This window comes from Schistocerca piceifrons, chromosome 2 (assembly GCF_021461385.2).
Source record: "Schistocerca piceifrons isolate TAMUIC-IGC-003096 chromosome 2, iqSchPice1.1, whole genome shotgun sequence".
Lineage (NCBI taxonomy): Eukaryota > Metazoa > Arthropoda > Insecta > Orthoptera > Acrididae > Schistocerca > Schistocerca piceifrons.
Genome location: NC_060139.1, coordinates 714,220,714 through 714,239,572, shown reverse-complemented (window position 1 = coordinate 714,239,572; position 18,859 = coordinate 714,220,714). Strand labels below are relative to the sequence as shown.

Genomic DNA, 18,859 nt, shown 5'->3' with positions numbered 1-18,859 from the left:
AATTGTGTTCTCCTCCAGAAATCTGTTACATCCAATGTAACAGGCTCGTGACAATTCGTGGCGCCAGATTGTAGTTAGACAATAGTTGAAATACGAGCATCTTTGTCTAGCGCACTCAGACAGCTGCAGATCGATGAACACTTCATTTTCAGGTCACTGACCGACATTCGCAAGAGACATCTCTGAGTTACCATCAGAGTCTGCAGATACTATAATAAAGTCATAAGTAAGCGTTTCGACCACTGCGCCACCTCGCTGGTGACGACCTACGGACGAGTGGAATGCCTGGTGTAAATGAAGCTATAAATCATCTGGGCTCTTTGCGAACCTCGAACCTCTTTGCGTAGAAAGGCAGACGCCGCACGCGCTGTGGATCAGGGCGCCGCCGCAGCCGTTTCTTGCTGCTCTTACACTCTCCTCCTCGCTCCTCTTTTTTCTGGCCCAGCGTCTGTGCGTGACGTCACCGCCTCCCACTGCACGCCATCTTCCTTCCACGGCAGTCATCAGAGCGGACTACGCCGCGCTACACGGCGCCGACTGGTGGGCGGTAATTCGGACCCTGACGCCCACGACCTTGTCTCAGGCCAAACCGGCTGCCGCTGGTCTGCCTGTTGCGCCGGCCCTTTAAGCGCGAGGGTCAGCAACCTGAGGGCAACCTCCCTCACACGCTTCCCTCGTCGTCCCTTCTAAACGATCCCGCCACAACAATGTTTTAGCTCAGTGTGATCTAGGAAATAAAAGCATTTCAGCACTCGCTCCATTAACACCATTAAGTTTAATTAATAACAGTGTCTTCCATCCATCTCCAAACATGTGGTAGAAACTAATCAGCCAGAACACTATGACCACGTACCTATAGCCTACCTTTGGCACGGATAACAGTGACGACGCGTCGTGGCATGGAAACAGTGAGGCCTTGGTAGGTTGCTGGAGGACGTTGGTACCGCATCTCCACGTACAAGTCACTTAACGCCTATAAATTCCGAGAATGGGGGCGGTGACCTGTAACGCCACGTTCAATCACGTCACAGATATGTTCGATCGGGTTGGCGAGTTTGGGGGGGGGGGGGGGGCAGCAGATCAACTGGAATCCGCTACAGTGTTCCTCAAACCACTCCACCACACTCCTGGCCTTGTGACATTGCACATTATCTTGTTGAAAAATGTACCTGCCATCGCGAAACATGATCGTCACGAAGGGGTGTACGTGGTCTGCAACCAGTGTACGATAGCCTATGGCAGTCATGGTGCCTTACACGAGCTCCACTGGATCCGTGGATGCCCACATGAATGTTTCCCAGACCATAATGGAGCCGCCGCCAGCTTGTCTCCGTCCCGCAGCATAGGAGTCGTTGAGCTGTCCACCTGGAGGACGACGGATCCGCGCTCTTCATCGGCATGATGATGAAGGCGTCAGGACTCAACAGACGACGCAACGTCCTGCCACTGTGCGAACGTCCAGTGCCGATGGTCACGTGCCCGTTTCAGTGGTAGTTGCCGATGCCGTGGTATTAACAGTGGCACATGCATGGGTCGTCAGCTGCGGTGGCCCATCAAAATGGCTCTGAGTACTATGGGATGTTAAATCTGAGGTCATCACTCCCCTACTTAAACCTAACTAACCTAAGGACATCACACACATCCATGCCCGAGGCAGGATTCGAACCTGTGACCGTAGCGGTTGCGCGGTTCCAGACTGAAGCGCCTAGAACTGCTCGGCCACCCCGGTCGTCGGAGGCCCATCGTTGGGAGTGTTGGGTGCACTGCGTGTTCAGGCACACTTGTACTCTGCTCAGTATTAAAGTCTGAGTGAGTTCCGCCACAATTCGCCGCCTGACCAGTTGTAACAGCCTGCCCAGCGTACGACGTCCGACGTCTATAATGAGGGGTGGCCGCCCAACCCCAAGACATCTAGACGTGGTTTCACCTTGGTTTTGCCACGTGTTGGTGACACTCATCGCAGCACTCCTCGAACACCCAACAAGTCGTACAATATACGTAATCCTTGTGGCCAGCCTCCGAGCCATTACAATCTGATCTCGGTCAAACTCAGATATATCGCGCGCCTTCCCCATTCTACACTTGGACAGCACGCTCCCTGGTACTACATGCACCGTGCATGTGTCTGATTCGGGATGACAACGGTTCAATCCCGGGTCCGGCCATCCTTATTTAGGTGTTCCGTGATTTCCCTAAATCGCTCCAGGCAAATGCCGGGATGGTTCCTTCGAAAGGGCACGGCCGACTTCCTTCCCCGTCCTTCCCTAATCCGATGAGAGCGATGACCTCGTAGTTTGGTCTCCCCCAAAACAACCCAACCCCATGTGTCCGACTAGCCGTCAGTCCTCGCTCAGTGACGCTGCTATTGCCAGGACAAGTTTATATCGATAGTATGTCAGTGGTCATATAATCTTCTGGCTGACCAGTGCATATGCTGCAGATTACCCTTTGCATAACTAGATGTGTGGTATCGTCCAGATATTGCGGTGCCACATCGAAGTCGACAACACATAACGATTCCACAAAGCTTAACGAGGTTCCGCTGCAAACTGCAACGACGAATCGGAGGAGCTCCAGAAGATCACGCCTCTGAAGTCACCACAGCTGCACCCTCGCGCTGAGGTCGGTATAGCGTTGAGCACGCAAGAGCTCTTCCCAGTTTGGGACTTCAGCTACAGCAGTCAACATCATAGTGTAGGACTAGCCAGTAGTTAGAATCCCTCATGAAATGTATTTTCGTAAATGTTGCGTTTTGTAGTGCAAGAGAACTGTTTGTTATTTAGTGCATCAAGTGATGCTTTCATAGTCAGTGTCAGTTAAAATTACCCATTACTACTATACCAAAGAAGTGCCCAATGTTAAGTAAATCTTTTATTGATTTATGTAATAAATTGAAGTAATATTACACCTGTTGTAGTTGAAGGTGAACCATCTCCCAGAGCATTCAAAGAGGACCCACAGCTGTGATCAGACGATTGTAGTTTCGTGTGGTCACGACAAGATTTAAGAATCGAGACAATCATGCCCATACAAGAGCTGTCCACAGCCTCGGATGATGTCCCCGTGTAAAAATATCGCAGGTGACAGCAGCGTAACAGTTCACGGGGAATCCCAACGTTAGTAACGAAACCGGTATAAATGCTCGCTATAGGGATGACGAAATGGACGTTTCATGATCTCCACAGTGATACTGATCACAACCGTGGACTACGGCAAGCAAGCCAGCGATAAATATAAACAAGCTTAGGGCGAAAGAATTACTTTAATGCTGTGCAGTCCAGACCTTGTGGAGTCCATCTTCGGGAGATGTTTGCAATAACAGTAAACGTTTTTCATCCTTCCTATTCTTTATTCCGCATCTTCACGAGGACGACATGTTCATTTCTGGATTTTGCAACGTTAGTGGTAGGGGGTGGTCGGAAGCCCTTTATCAACAGCGTTTAACAAGACCCCAGGAACCATATCAGTACATGTAACTGAATACAGCACAAGAAAACAGCCATTTGACATGAACGAAGTGAGTGGTTACTGAAAAAACGTGAATAGCAGACTAACAAACGAATTTAATATTCCCTCATACTTGGTTACCCTTCTCCTTGTTCATAGGATGGCCACAGCACACGCTGAGACTGTACAGAACAACTAACACATATGCGTACTTTTTTAAAAAAAAATTTTTCGTATATTCTAGCCTGAGGATGAGCTTTGTGCCACAAAAAGTGCTGCTTTATTAAGCAATTTTAGTACATCGACAAAAATTTGTGACTGGTAGCGGCCTATGAGTAACCGTTTCAGAAGTACAGAAAATATATTCGCAGTTGCGAATGTGAGCCACCGTCAGCTGTATATTGGAATGATGACAATGAAAATTTGTGCCGGACCGGTACTTGAATCCAGGTTTTCCGCTTTACGCGAGCGGTTCCCTTAACCGATTCCGCTATCCATATACGAATCACGGCCAGACCCAAACTTCAATATCTCGTCGTGCATGTGCCTTCTGTTCAGGAGGACATATTTATAGAGATGAAGAATGCATCATCCTTCTTTATAACCCGGCACTGCCATTTCGTACTTTTCGAGAGTGTTATGACTTCACATTTTTACGACTTAAATGAACGAGTAATATAGTGAAATACTTACATTGCGTAGTTGTATCAAATGAAATTGTTATAAGATCCCTTATCGTTTAGTTACAATATAGCAGGTCAGCAACTGGAAGCAGTTAATTCCATATATTATCTGGGAGTACGCATTAGGAGTGATTTAAAATGGAATGATCATATAAAGTTGATCGTCAGTAAAGCAGATGCCAGACTGAGATTCATTGGAAGAATCCTAAGGAAAGGCCATCCGAAAACAAAGGAAGTAGGTTACAGTATGCTTGTTCGCCCACTGCTTGAATACTGCTCAGCAGTGTGGGATCCGTACCAGATAGGGTTGATAGAAGAGATAGAGAAGATCCGACGGAGAGCAGCGCGCTTCGTTACAGGATCATTTAGTAATCGTGAAAGCGTTACGGAAATGATAGATAAACTCCAGTGGAAGACTCTGCAGGAGAGACGCTCAGTAGCTCGGTACGGGCTTTTGTTGAAGTTTCGAGAACATACCTTCACCGAGGAATCAAGCAGTATATTGCTCCCTCCTACGTATATCTCACGAAGATACCATGAGGATAAAATCAGAGAGATTAGAGCCCAGACAGAGGCATACCGACAATCCTTCTTTCCACGAACAGTACGAGACTGGAATAGAAGGGAGAACCGATAGAGGTACTCAAGGTACCCTCGCACCCTCCGCCATACACCGTCAGGTGGCTTGCGGAGTATGGATGTAGATGTAGAAGCTGTTGTCAAACCGAAGAATGGTTGAACACCACAGTGCTTTACTGGGCATCGCCCTGTTAAAGGTTGCATGTCGTTGCCTTGCTCCAGTCTTTGATCTGATTACTCAGCATATACAGAACGACCTACTATTTAACGTGGACTCCGAAACGCATTGCTACTCATGGTTTTCACATGGACAGACATTGGCAGAGATCAAAGATATGAAATGTGACAAATAACAGAACTGACCGTGGATTGAACACATAGCCTGGCATTTTTGCACCGAGCCATCTAACCACACAGCTTGTACCTCCCAAAATCTCCGTATTATGACAATTTTTCTCTCGAATGATAGAAATCAAATCCAAAAATATATAAATCAAAACGTACTTGGAGGAAGGAATATGCAAGCACGTACAAGACGCTCATTTCAAAATCACAGTGATGCTATGAAGAAGCAATTCCTGACAAATATTTAGACTCTATTTTTAAGCAAAGCCTGAGAAGTCAGGTGCAGTCGTGGTCATCTCGAGAAAAGCAGCCATACCGTGTCTCAATGCGTATGAAATTTTTACAGTAGGACGGACAAGATGCTGCAGTGGCTGCGGCGACGAGACACAGCTAAGCTAAGCACGCTCCAGCTAAGTGTTGCAACAGCGAATGTACCGGTCGTGATTTTACGCCGCTCAACGGTGGCGCAAGTAAGCTGCCATTACAGTGAAAATAGCGCCACAATGCGCGAAGACGCTCTCTCAGACTGGCAACTGTAGCTGAGCGTGACAGCTGCACGGTGATTCTCCAACCTGACGGACGACCTACAATGTATGGCGCATTGGTTAAGGAACAGAAGTCGCATTCTGAAGGAAGACGTACTATAAAATTCCCGTCTAACCACCCAAATTAAAGTTTTTCACGGCATCTCTAAATCACATATGGTACCTTAGAAAATGACACGGCCGATTTCCTACATCCCCCCCCCCCTTTCCTCATCCTATCGAACTTGAACTCCGTCTGTAATCGACGGAACGTTGAACTCCAACCTTCCTTTCGTCTCGCTAAGCTCGGAAACAGTGAAGAACGGAAGGAGCAGCTGGTTCGTCTCGATGAGATATTATAGGACAACTACAATTCTCCATATACCGAATGCTTATAATTAAACTTTCGCTACTTGAGAAAGCCCCCATGATACATGAGTGGTCGTAAGACAGTGAATCGTTGTGGAAACACTTGTAAGGACATGCCAAATAACGAATAAACCATTTTAATTTCTACATGAGAGTGTAACATTTGGTAACTGCGCATCATGTTTGCGTTCCGGGTTTCAAACGTTGCTCTATGTGACGATCGTATACATCCTCGACAGCCTGGAACCACACTGGATAGCGTTTCACAATTGTTCGTAGCACTTTTCGAACGGTGGACCATACAATGTTCAACTGTCGTGACACAGCTCGTGCTCTGGCTGAAGATGTCACATTGCGTCAAGCCTTCGCAGCCATGGCAACAGTAACTTCACCAATTTCTGACGTCGTTGGCCGTCGGCCTCTCCCAAGAGCAGTTCCAAAACCGCAGGTTTATTCGATTTTCCGAATCATGGTCTTCAACTCCGGTATGGAAACAAGTCCTCTAACCTATTCCTTTTCTGCGTCGATATTCGCGAAGAGCTACAACACTATTGCTGTTGTTTTGATTAAACAGTTTTATGAGTAAATCCCAGCTCATTTTATTCAGGCTCATGTTGACTGCCTGCAAATTTAATTCACACTTATTTTTGTGTTTCAAACCTATGTCCCCGTATCAGTACCGGCAAGTCATGATACTAACATTACTAACAACGCAAATCCCGCAGCGAACAATCTGAACATCATTCCCACACGTACATAGTTGCGTACCCGTACGGTAAATATTCTTAACATCTACAGTGCCTCAAGAAGCGAAATTTTAATTATAACCACCCCGCACATCAACAAAGAATCACGCAGGGTCAACGGTACTATCAGATTGTTCGCTTACGATACTGTTGAGTACAAAAAAGTGTTATAATTGTAAGATTGTAATGGTTCAAAAAATGGTTCAAATGGCTCTGAGCACTATGGGACTTAACTGCTGAGGTCATCAGTCCCCTAGAACTTAGAACTACTTAAACCTAACTACCCTAAGGACACCGCACACATCCATGCCCGAGGCAGGATTCGAACCTGCGACTGTAGCGGCCGCGCTGTTCCAGACTGTAGCACCTAGAACCGCTCGGCCACCCCGACCGGGAAGATTGTAATGATACGCATGACGACTCAGGCCGTACTTATATCTGATGTACCGAATGACTGCCCTTTTAAATGTAGATAAATGCAGCGTTATATCGTTAAGAGAAAAAACTCGATAGTACACATTCACAATATTAATGTTTAGCTCCTGGAACTCTTCACATCGTTTGAATTTGTAGCAGTTATACTACGAGGGGACTTAAATAATAGGTTGCACATTATTATGACAGGCCAAATAGATTTTATTGAATTCTACACTCCACATCAAACTGTCAATGATACATGGCACTATTTTTCAACATAGTCACTAAGGCTTTATAAACAACAGTCAGAACCTTCTATTAACCATTCAGTTCCTCGGCGGAGGAATTCTAAAAGCGCTTTGTGAATGTCCTCATCGTTGGAAAACATCTTCCCGTCCCTCCTTCCTCCCTACCCCCGCCCCCCTCCCTCCCCCGAAGATGATGTTTTAATTTGCGAGAAGATGGGAATCACATGGTGCAACATCTGAACTGCATAGCGCATGGTTCCAAAATTTCCTTCGAAAATACTGTGGGAAAGCTTGTGTTGCGCGTGCCGTGTCGAGTCTCGCGCTGTCGTGTAGATATTTCCGCGCCTCTTGTTCTTTATGGCGTTGTACAGCGATGTCAGAGTTGCACAGCACGAATCGGCACTAACGATTGTTCGCTTTGCAATAAACTCTGTTTACACAGTTCCTTCACAGGCAAAGAAATAGATGGCCATGAACTTCTCTGCTGATGGCACAACTTTGCATTTTTCCCGCGGTGGCGAAGAGGTGTGTGTCCATTTCGTAAATGCTCTCTCTGTTGCATGTGTGAAATGATGAACTCTTGCCTCATCGCGTGCAATGATGCAGCATAGCAAACTATTGCCTTACGCGGCGTTACACTCCAGGAAGACCAGGGACGTCGTAAACCTTGCGCCTTTGTGTGCAAGTGTCAGTGTTCTTGGAACCCTTCGTGGGCACAATGGCCGATACAGCAGACGATCTCGGACGATGGACTGAGAAATGCCTAATGCGACCGAGCGAGGTGGCGCAGTGGTTAGCACACTGGGCCCGCATTCGCGAAGACGATGGTTCAAACCCGCGTCCGACCATCCAGATTTAGGTTTTCCATGATTTCCCGAAACTGTTTCAGACAAATGCCGGGATGGTTCCTTTAAAAGGGCACGGCCGACTTCCTTCCCCCACCTTCCCTAATTTCACGGGACCAACAACCACGCTGTTTGGCCCCCTCCCCCAAATCATCCACATACTCCGATGCGCGTCTACTGAGTCATTTCCGCGATAGTCACCCTGCTTTTTCTGCGAATCAGTTCTTCGACTGTCTGCACATTGTCGTGTGTGGTCGATACCGGTGGCCTTTCTTCCCGATCAACTTCAGCCATGCCTGTGCGACCTTAGTCAAATTGTTGGACCCATTTCACAACGACTGGATGCAAAGTTGCCTTTGGTCGATATACGACCAGAATTTCATTATTAATCTGAGTGCAATTTAAACGTTTTGCACACAAGAACCATACTGCCCCAAGAACTTCAACTCTAAGAGTTCGTTTCCAGTTGCCGCGCTAATCGCTCGTACACTGCGATGCATCTGTTATCCTTACCACAGCACAACTGTGACTGGCAGGAAACCCGGATCACGTACATTCTTTTGACAACGCGCCAGTCTTGTGGCGTAATGGTCTTATCGTGGGACGACATGTGTAACTTATTTTCTGAGTTCCTATGTACAAGGTTATAAGAAATGGAAACAAAGCATGAAATCAGTAGTAAGGAACGCAAATAGTTGACTGAAATATGCCGGATAGATTCTGAGAAAGTGCAGTGCGTCTAAAAAAGAAATCTCAAACAAGACGTTTGTGTGTCTTGGACTGAAGTACTGCTTCTGTGTTCGGAGACCGTATTAAGTAGATCTCTCACAAGATGTCGATGTGAAGAAAGGCAATCCTTAGAAGGAAGGCGACGGTGTTCTCGCCAAGCTATATTGGGAAATTTGAAAGAAATAGTATTCCACGTTAACTGCGCAACCACTCAACTGGTTCAATCGCGTACGCTGCTTAATGGAGTGAATGGCTCTGAGCACTATGGGACTTAACATCTATGGTCATCAGTCCCCTAGAACTTAGAAGTACTTAAAACTAACTAACCTAAGGACATCACACAACACCCAGTCATCACGAGGCAGAGAAAATTCCTGACCCCGCCGGGAATCGAACCCGGGAACCCGTGCGTGGGAAGCGAGAACGCTACCGCACGACCACGAGCTGCGGACAAAAGTGAAGGTGTAACGTGATACCAATCATCCTATGCTATGCACTGCCTAGTAGCCTGTAAAGTATACATGTAGGTGTGGATCTAGTGACTAGATGAGACAGAAATCTTTCAGAGCGGTTGGAGATGAGAATTCGCCGTTCTATTGAGAATCAAATACCGGTCCATCTGCCGACCATGGTGGCCACGCGGTTCTAGGCGCTGCAGTCCGGAACCGCGCGACTGCCACGGTCGCAGGTTCGAATCCTGCCTCGGGCATGGATGTGTGTGATGTCCTTAGGATAGTTAGGTTTAACGAGTTCTAAGTTCTAGGGGACTGATGACCTCAGATGTTAAGTCCCATAGTGCTCAGAGCCATCTGAACCATTTGAACCGGTCCATCTACAGCAACTTTATTTTCGATACGCACAGTGTAACGAAGGAAAGAAAGATTGGCGTTTAATGCCTGGTCGACGACGAGGTCGTTAGAGACGAGGTAGGCTTCGGTTCGGGATGGAAGGGTCACAGTTTGTTACAGTCTATCTCAACCCCGATATTTAAATTATCAGCTCCAATTTTAATGTACCACATATATCGATAATAATAATGCCTAAAATGTTTCGTATATCAACATTTTTAGTACAGCTTTAGCACAATTCAGAGAAATACAGCCTTTGGAAAGCGTTTGTCCGAACATTATTTATAAGGAACGATGAAAATGTTTCCGTTCTAAGGCCGTGCAGTCCTGAATCGGCATGCCAATCAGGGAAAACTGTCGTGGGCATTGAGGCTGATCATCCCGCCGACGCACCATGTTGGAGATAGCCGTTTCGTAAAACACGGTGTCCTGCTGTATGAAGAAGTCCGTAGCTGCCTGCTGCACATCCTGTTCCGAAGCGAAACGTCGACTTTTCGGGTGCGAGGCCTTTGTTAAGGGACTTATTTATTTATTTCGAGTCAAAAACATTACAACAATATTTACAATATATACAATATAACAAATCAGGTCAAATCATAAAAGAACAAACTAAACGGTATTAGCCCAAAATTGTGCAACGGCAGCAGCATTGTCTGAAACATCAACAAGCTCTTGTGTGGAACATGATACAGGACATCTAGGACAGTTAATTAAATGTTTGGTTGTCTGTTCTTCTCCGCAGTCACACAAGGTGGAAGATTCCTTCATGAAGCCCCATTTAAACAGATTGTCCTTAGTTCGTCCGACGCCACTCCTGAGCCGATTTAGAGACTTCCACACTGTCCAGTTAAGGGACTGAAGGCGTGATAATCGCATGGGGAGAGATCAAGAATATAGGGCGGGTGCTCGAGCGTCTCCCACTTGCTTTGGCGTAACTTCTGCTTTACGACTTTCGCGGTATGGAGGCGCTTTCTGTCGAATCACGACTAGCACGAAACTTGGTGCACCATTCCACAACGGTGCTTTTCGACAAACATCTGCCCCATACACATTCTTCACCCTCCGATGGATGTGCACCAGTGTTTGTCCTTCGGCAACCAGGAAAGCAATAACAGCACTTTGGTCCTCTTTGGACGTATTTGGTAATAACGTCGTCATAGTTCAAGTTGCCGCATTTGCCGCACGCATGTGGAAAGACACAAATACCACGCTAATCCGTGGCCTACACGTCAGTGCTTGTATACCCACCTCGGAGTGCCCGTTGTGTACGCCATACAGCAACGGCCCCAAACGAAAACCTTGTAATCACCCCTTGTAGAAGTAAACTAGCGACTCGTCCCAGCTTGGCACGGAGAGCACTAAGTAACTAGAGCCGGAAGACTTGTCCGTCGCAGCGTTAGTAAGTTACATACACGAACCTTCCTCGTGTACCAGTCTGCCTATTAGCGAAAACCGTATCTAAATCCCTGCAGAGGATCCTGAGATTAGCTTTCACACGCACGCAGAAAAAGGCTACAGGGCACTTCAACCTACACTCATACTCATAAATTAAGGATAATTGCAGAATGTGGTGCCATACAACGTGGCGCTACACAAAACTGGCGTTAATACCATAGGCACATAGGGAACACACACGGCACAGGTCTGTAAGTCCACAGTAGTGGTGATAAGTTGAGAAAACCGTTCCGAAACACATGTGATACAAAACGCCACTGTTTCCTGCGCATGTACTCCGACATCAATATGGGATATGATAACCATGCACACGTACACAGGCCGCACAATGGGTTGTCATATTCTAGATTAGGTGGTCGAGCAGCTGCTGCGGTATAGCCTCCTGTTCTTGCACCAGTGCCTGTCGGAGCACCTTAAGTGTCGTAGGGGTTTGAACACGTGCAGCGATACGTCGACCGAGAGCATCCCAGACGTGCTCGATGGGGTGTAGGTCTGGAGAACAGGTAGGCCACTCCATTCGCCTGATATCTTCTGTTTCAAGGTACTCCTCTACGATGGCAGCTCGGTGGGGCCGTGCGTTATCATCCATCAGGAGGAAGGTGGGACCCATTGCACCCCTGAAAAGGCGGACATACTGGTGCAAAATGACGTCCCGATACACCTGACCTGTTACAGTTCCTCTGTCAAAGACATGCAGGGGTGTAAGTGCACCAATCATAATCCCACTCCACACCATCAAACCACGACCTCCATACAGGTCCCTTTCAAGGACATTAAGGGATTGGTATCTGGTTCCTGGTTCACGCCAGATGAAAAACCGGCGAGAGTCACTGTTCAGACTATACCTGGACTCGTCCGTGAACATAACCTGGGACCACTGTTCCAATGACCATGTACTGCGTCCTTGACACCAGGCTTTACGGGCTCTCCTGTGACCAGGGGTCAGTGGAATGCACCTCACAGGTCTCCGGGCGAATAAACCATGTCTATTCAGTCGTCTGTAGACCGTATGTCTGGAGACAACTGTTCCAGGGGCTGCGGTAAGGTCCCGAGCAAGGCTACCTGCAATACTCCGTGGCTGTCTGTGGGCACTGATGGTGAGATATCGGCCTTCTTGTTGTGTTGTACACTGTGGACGTCCCGTACTGTAGCGCCTGGTCACGCCTTCCTGTCTGCTGGAATCGTTGCCGTAATCTTGAGATCACACTTCGTGGCACACGGAGGGCCCGGGCTACGACCTGCTGTGTTTGACCAGTTTCCAGTCGCCCTAGTATTCTACCCCTCATTACGTCATCAATATGTGTTCTTTGAGCCATTTTCAACACACAGTCACCATTAGCACGTCTGAAAACGTCTGCACACTTACTCGCTGCTCCTTACTCTGACATGCACCAACACACCTCTGCGTATGTGGACTGCTGCCAGCGCCAGGTCAAATGCACCGCATGGTCATGCCCCGAGGTGATTTAAACCCGCAAACCGTCCACCAGAGCGTTGTTTCACCATGTATGAGCATTATCCTTAATTTATGAGCATGAGTGTAGTAATATGAATGTGCCATGCAGTTGTTTTGAGAACTGTAATAACAACAAAAATTCATAACTGCGACAATATCAAAATTTGCACAATATAAAAACAATATGTGTATTCCCTCACCATTGTCAATATTTCATGCAGCATTACGATTCTGAACACAGGCCTGCAGACTATATGGACAGTGTAAATGAGGGAAATAGTGTTTCCAAAAAGTCATTCAGTCTATTGTTTCTGTAATAGTGTGAGTTTGGGGAGGGGGGAGGGGGCCAATGGAAGGGACTATTGCCTCTCTGTCCCGCGTTCCTAAACTCCTGCAGTTTGCCGGTCCCCGTGAGGATTCTCGTATGTGTTGTTGACAGCAGGCTGGTCATCGTGTGAGGCGGCGCCTTTAAAAGGCTGCAGTGTTCTCCATACGCGGTCAGGACGCAAGCCCATCCAGCGGGGCAAGAAAACTGCAAAGTATCCAGTAAGTAACGTAGCTTGTGATTTTCTGGAATTCTTTACCATTTTCGAGACTCTTCGTTTTCATGTTACTTTATTCTCCGAAATTTAGTTGAGATTTTTTGGAAATTTATATACACAAAAATATAGACTCTATTTTTATAATTTATTTTTTGGGCGGAGAATTCTCTTTCCATGACTATCTCCCCCATGGTTCCACGACTGTTCGAGGTGCAGCAGCAACTTGGATCCGGGAAAGAATGGCCTAGGCAACCGGCAGTGTCATTTTCAAAGGTGTTTGTGGAAACCACGTAAAACCTAAATCTGGATGCGAATGCTAGTCCAGTGGCTTACTGCGGCACTACCTCGCTTGGTATAGATCAAGAGTCATTTAGAGACCTACAAAAAATTTACAGCACCGAGACTATTTTAGTAATCAGAGGCCGGTAACGAACCGCTGTATAAAGTTTATGTAGCGCTCAACGTTAATTCAGAACGGTGTCGGCCGTGTTATTTACATACAGTTACGCCTACTCCACTCAAAATACATCGGCGCGCACGTTCAAAAGGATAGTTACGGTTTCACAAAAAGAGGCCTTGGTTCCGTCGGCTACAACAGGTTGCCTCATTCATTCTCCGGTCACGCCTTGCCCACTCAATTTGCGTCCACCAACAAAACGTAAGAAAATAAAACGTCTCGCCGAAGTAGAAAGCTAACAGCTTTTGCAAATCACGTCTGATGACCGGTTTTCTCGTTGTTCGGTGGTCTGCTCACAACAATGCTTAGAATATTCTAATGCCGCTCTGACGAAACGCCATGAATCAATATTCGGCTTGCGTCTCAATATTCATGCATTCGCTTCCTTTGAATTTACTGTTGAAAAAAGTGGAAAAGTGCACATAGAACTCGCGCCCTGAATGTTCCGTAGAAACTTAATTATGAGTATATGTATAGTTCACCACTTCTTATACCGCAAAGGGACCGCTGACCTTAGTATTTGACGTTAATTTCAACTTGATGTCTCAATCTGTCCTTCAGAAAAATAGATCTTAACAGATGGATAACAATTAGGAAAAATTATGTGCCATAACTGCAAAAATCTACGGACTTCTTCTTTTAGTTGTACTGTGAAACCTTGCTTCTTGCCGAATTGCTTCACTTTGTCAACGGGACGAACGTTATAGCTTTTGATCAATCAGTTTACCAGCATCTGAATATGCGACATAAATGGCGGTATCTTTTTGTTACATTGACCTAGAAGCTCACATTTTTTACACCGCCGAGCGACCATGGACCTCAGAATATGATATAAATTTTATCGTGGTACCTGTCTCCGTTCCTAAGAATAAGGCATCTTAACAGACGGACAACAAAGTGATCGTATAAAGGTTCGGTTTTTACCGACTAAGGTAGGGAACCCTAAAAAGGACAACACACTTGAATCCCGCTTGCTAGAACAAACTTGCAGTATACACGTTAAAAAGAAGCATGTAAAAGTCATGTTAGAAGCAGAACAAACAGTATACTTCCAGAACTCGCGTTAATTGGAAACTTTCCATACTGCACATAAGAATCTGATTACCATGTTGCAAACCTTTGCACTATTATTATATAATTACAGGTCACTGCTTCGGAATTTGAAACGATATACGCGTGCAAGGGCTCGCCGAAAATTGCGACGTAAAATGCTGCTCTGTCGTTTGCACGTACGAGCCGAACGGCGAATCTGGCAACGAGAGAAATCGCTTCCACGAATTCGTTCATCGGCGTCCGCCACGGCTGCAACGCGTAAAAAACTAAAGTGGGCAGCTGCAGCAAGGCCGACCAGCCAAAAGGGAAACTGACGCGTCGAACGAGACCTGCGAATTGCATCAAGCACCAGCAACTGGAAAACTTAAGCGGCCTGTAATATAATTAGCATTGTGGTAGCCAAAAGAGTCACAATACGTGACACCGCTCGATTGCTTTGGGCACCTCATCCATGAGCGTGGAACACATGCGCTGAGCGAGTTTGCTCGACAGTTCAGTCGCTGGAGGAGGAGAGTTCTGAGCCCTGTCCAGCCATACTAACTTAAATTCAGCATTTTCCATAAATCGGTACCGACAAATGCCCACGTGGTTCCTTTAGAGATAGCCACAATCTATCAGCTCCAACATATTTCTCCAACAGAGCCACAAGTTCGCCATAAACGACCTCAATGGCGAGAGGATGTCAGATTCTAATATTCCATATGATATCTGTAGATTCTCTAGATTCTTGCATACCAGACCAACTGTATGGAAAAACAGAATCTGAACTTCCCATCCCTACTGATGAAAATATGTATTTAGGAAGTTAAACATCTACTAGAGTATCCAATGCTATTTAAAACGAAATAAAAGTCGAAATTTTGTAAAGCTCGAAAATGTGATACATTGGAGAAGTCTGCTACGATTTGACTTTTTTTTTATTGTTAAAACTTAATCAACCGATAAAGTCTCTCAGTCATTGCACTGTAATACCAATCTTGGTTATCGTAACTACCACTTTCGAGTCTTTTAAGGGAATCCATACTATTTTCCATACTAATACTATACACTGAGGAGGCAAAAGTGATGGGATACTTCCTACTATCTTGTCGGACCTTCTTTTGCCCGGCGTAGATCACAAGTCGACCTTGCATGGACTCAACATGTAGTTGGAAGTCCCTTGCAGAAATACTGTGCCATGCTGCCTCTACAGCCGACCATAACTGCAAAAGTATTGCTGGTGCACGATTCTGTCCACGAACTGACCTCTCGATCATGTCCCTTAAATGTTCGGTGGGTTTGATGTAGGACGATCTGAGTGGCCCAATCATTTGCTCAAAAGGCCCAGAATCTTCTTCGAATCAATAGCGAACAAATGTGGCCAGTGACACGGCGGATCGTAATCCATGGAACATGGAGTCCATGAAAGGCTGAAAATGGTCTCCATGTAGCCGAACATAACCATTTCCAATCAACGATTGTTTCAGTTTGACCAGAGGTCGCACTCCATTCCATGTAAACATTGCCCATACCATTATGGAGACCACACTGCCTTGCACAGTACCTTGTAGACAACCAGAGTCCATGTCTTCATGGGGTCTGTCACGCACCTTAACCCTATCATCAGCTCTTAGCAACTGAAGTCGGGACTCGTCCGACCAGGCCACGATTTACCATTATTCTAGGGTCCAACCGAAATGATCAAGAACTGGGGCGCTGCAGGCGATGTAGTGAGATCATTAACGCCAAATTTCGCCGCACAGTCCTAACGGATACGTTCGTTGTACGTACCACGTTGATTTCTGCGGTTATTTCAGGCAGTGTTGCTTGTCTGTTAGCACTGACAACTCTACGAAAATGCCGCTGCTCTTGGTCGTTAAGTAAAGGCGTCGGCCACTGCGTTGTCCGTAGTGAGAGGTAATGCTTGAAGCTTGTTATTCTGGCCACAGTCTTGACACTGTGGATCTCAGAATACTGAATTCCCTAACGATTTCCGAAATCGAATGCCGCTTACGTCTAGCTTCAACTACCATTCCGCTATGAAAGTCTGTTAATCCCCGTCGTGCGGCCATAATTACGTTGGAAAGCTTTTCACATTAAGCATTGAGTACAAATGACAGCTCCGCCAACACACCTCCCTTCTGTACCTTGTGTACGCGATACAACCACCATCTATATATGTGCACATCGCTATCCTATGACTTTCGTCACCTCAGTGTAAATGCGAAAGTAAATAGTCTATTATATTTTTACTATTGAAGCGCTGAACCGATTTTGATTAAAGTTGGTATAGACATATCTCGAACCCTGAGGAACGATATAAACCACTTTAGAAAGTAAAAAAATAGAAACGTCTCTACCTCTAACAGGGCGAAGTAAGGAGTGAAGAATCTTTTCTTTTAGATCAGCGAACATAAATCATGATAAAAAGTATTAAATTTGCCATATAGTGTACAGCTACTTCAGTATCACAATGCACTCCCTGCCCATGCGGCTCAGCGCGCGCCGCTCTGGATGGTGCCATGTTTAACCAAACAGGCAGACAGGTGACGGAGGCTGACGTTATTGCGCGTACAGTACCGTACTTACTCGTCATAACAAAACTGCTGATATATGAGCGCAGCCGCGGGTAACACCAAGTGAAACACAAATATAAAAGTGCTGGTTCAGTATACAATCTGCCCAGTAAGCAGGAGACCCTGGTTCGAATCCCGGTCGGGCGCAAATTTTCAGCTTTCCCTAGCTAACGAGGGACAGTAGGAAAAAAAGAAAACTTATGGAGGTATTTTGAAAGAAACTTCATAACAATTCAAAATAACAAAACGAAACATTTTGTACATTTCTTTATCGCAATAAGTTTTTAACAAACATGTTGGAAGGAAAAAAATTGGTACAGAAATCCAGAGGGAGTACAAAATAGAAAACAATAGAATATCTATTGGTAGTATTAAAAACTCAGAATTGTGGAGAAATGAAGAGAACAGCACAAAATTGAGAAAAGTGAGTGCAACGATGAGGAATGGCCTTTAGAAGTTGATTGATGACTGACTTGATTACCCGAATAGTAACTGGGGCAGTTTGTAATTGTACTACGCAGAACTCAGGAAAACGCGCTTTGTCTGGTTTGATGCAACTTTGAATGGAGGAGGTGGTAGTGGTGGTTGTCCTTCTCTTTAGTCCGAAGACTGGTTTCACGCAGCCCTCCACGCCGGCCTATTCTGTGCAAGGCTCTTCATCTTTGTGTAACGTCCGCAACCTACATCCACTGTAGTCAAGTCTTATTGATCCTCTGTAATTCCTTCACCCCCACCCTCCCTCAAACTACCGTATAAGACTACACTCCACACAAATATCTCCAGAGAAGACTTACCATCATTATTTACATTTCTATTCTACATTTACAAATATCTCTTTCTGAGAAACGCTTTTCTTCCAAAGTCAGTTACTTTGGTCCCCAAATAGCAAACTTCGCCTGCTGCTTTTAGTGTCTCGTGTAGCAATCCTATTCCCGCATCGTCACTTCATTTAACTCGAATATAATCTATTAACATTGCTTTGTTTTTGTTGGTATTCATATCATAACATCTCTTCAAAACACTGTCCATTCCGTTCAACTGATTTGTGAATTCCTTTGATGTCTCTGACTGTAACGCAGTCATTAACAAACCTTAAATCAAGTGGAAGCACACATTCCCAAGTTTCAGCTGTGGGGTTGTGTTGACCTTGACTGCAGCTTAAAGGAAAACGACCTTTTAGTAGCAACGAGTGTCACCGTGACTTGCAGTTCCATGAGCAGGTGTCTATCATGTGCTGTGTCAAACATACTACCTGCCCTTCACAAATATAACTCAGCGCTTAGCTACTTCATATTTAGAGAGTGTGAAGCAATACGGCGAACTGGGGATTTTGAAGAAACAAAACACTCACTGCAGACTTAAAACTCCTCTCAGTTGCTCTCAAAGTGTTCTCCCTATACGTCAGTCTTATCTGTCTAAACTTAACTGAAAAGTGAATAGAGCTCGTGGCGAGACTCGCTGTCTTTTCCGGAAGAACGCAGAAAATGCCGTTCAGGAGCACTGAGAATCAGATTCCCGTCTAACGATATAGTGCATAATGCTGTGATTTACGTAAGTTCTG

At 45.8% G+C, this 18,859-nt stretch overlaps 1 protein-coding gene across 1 annotated transcript in view; it reads right to left on the bottom strand.

Moving 5' to 3' along the window:
• Positions 1-18,859, bottom strand: part of LOC124777868 (cGMP-dependent protein kinase, isozyme 2 forms cD4/T1/T3A/T3B) — a 553,690-nt gene that overhangs the window by 434,756 nt on the left and 100,075 nt on the right. The window lies entirely within an intron of this gene.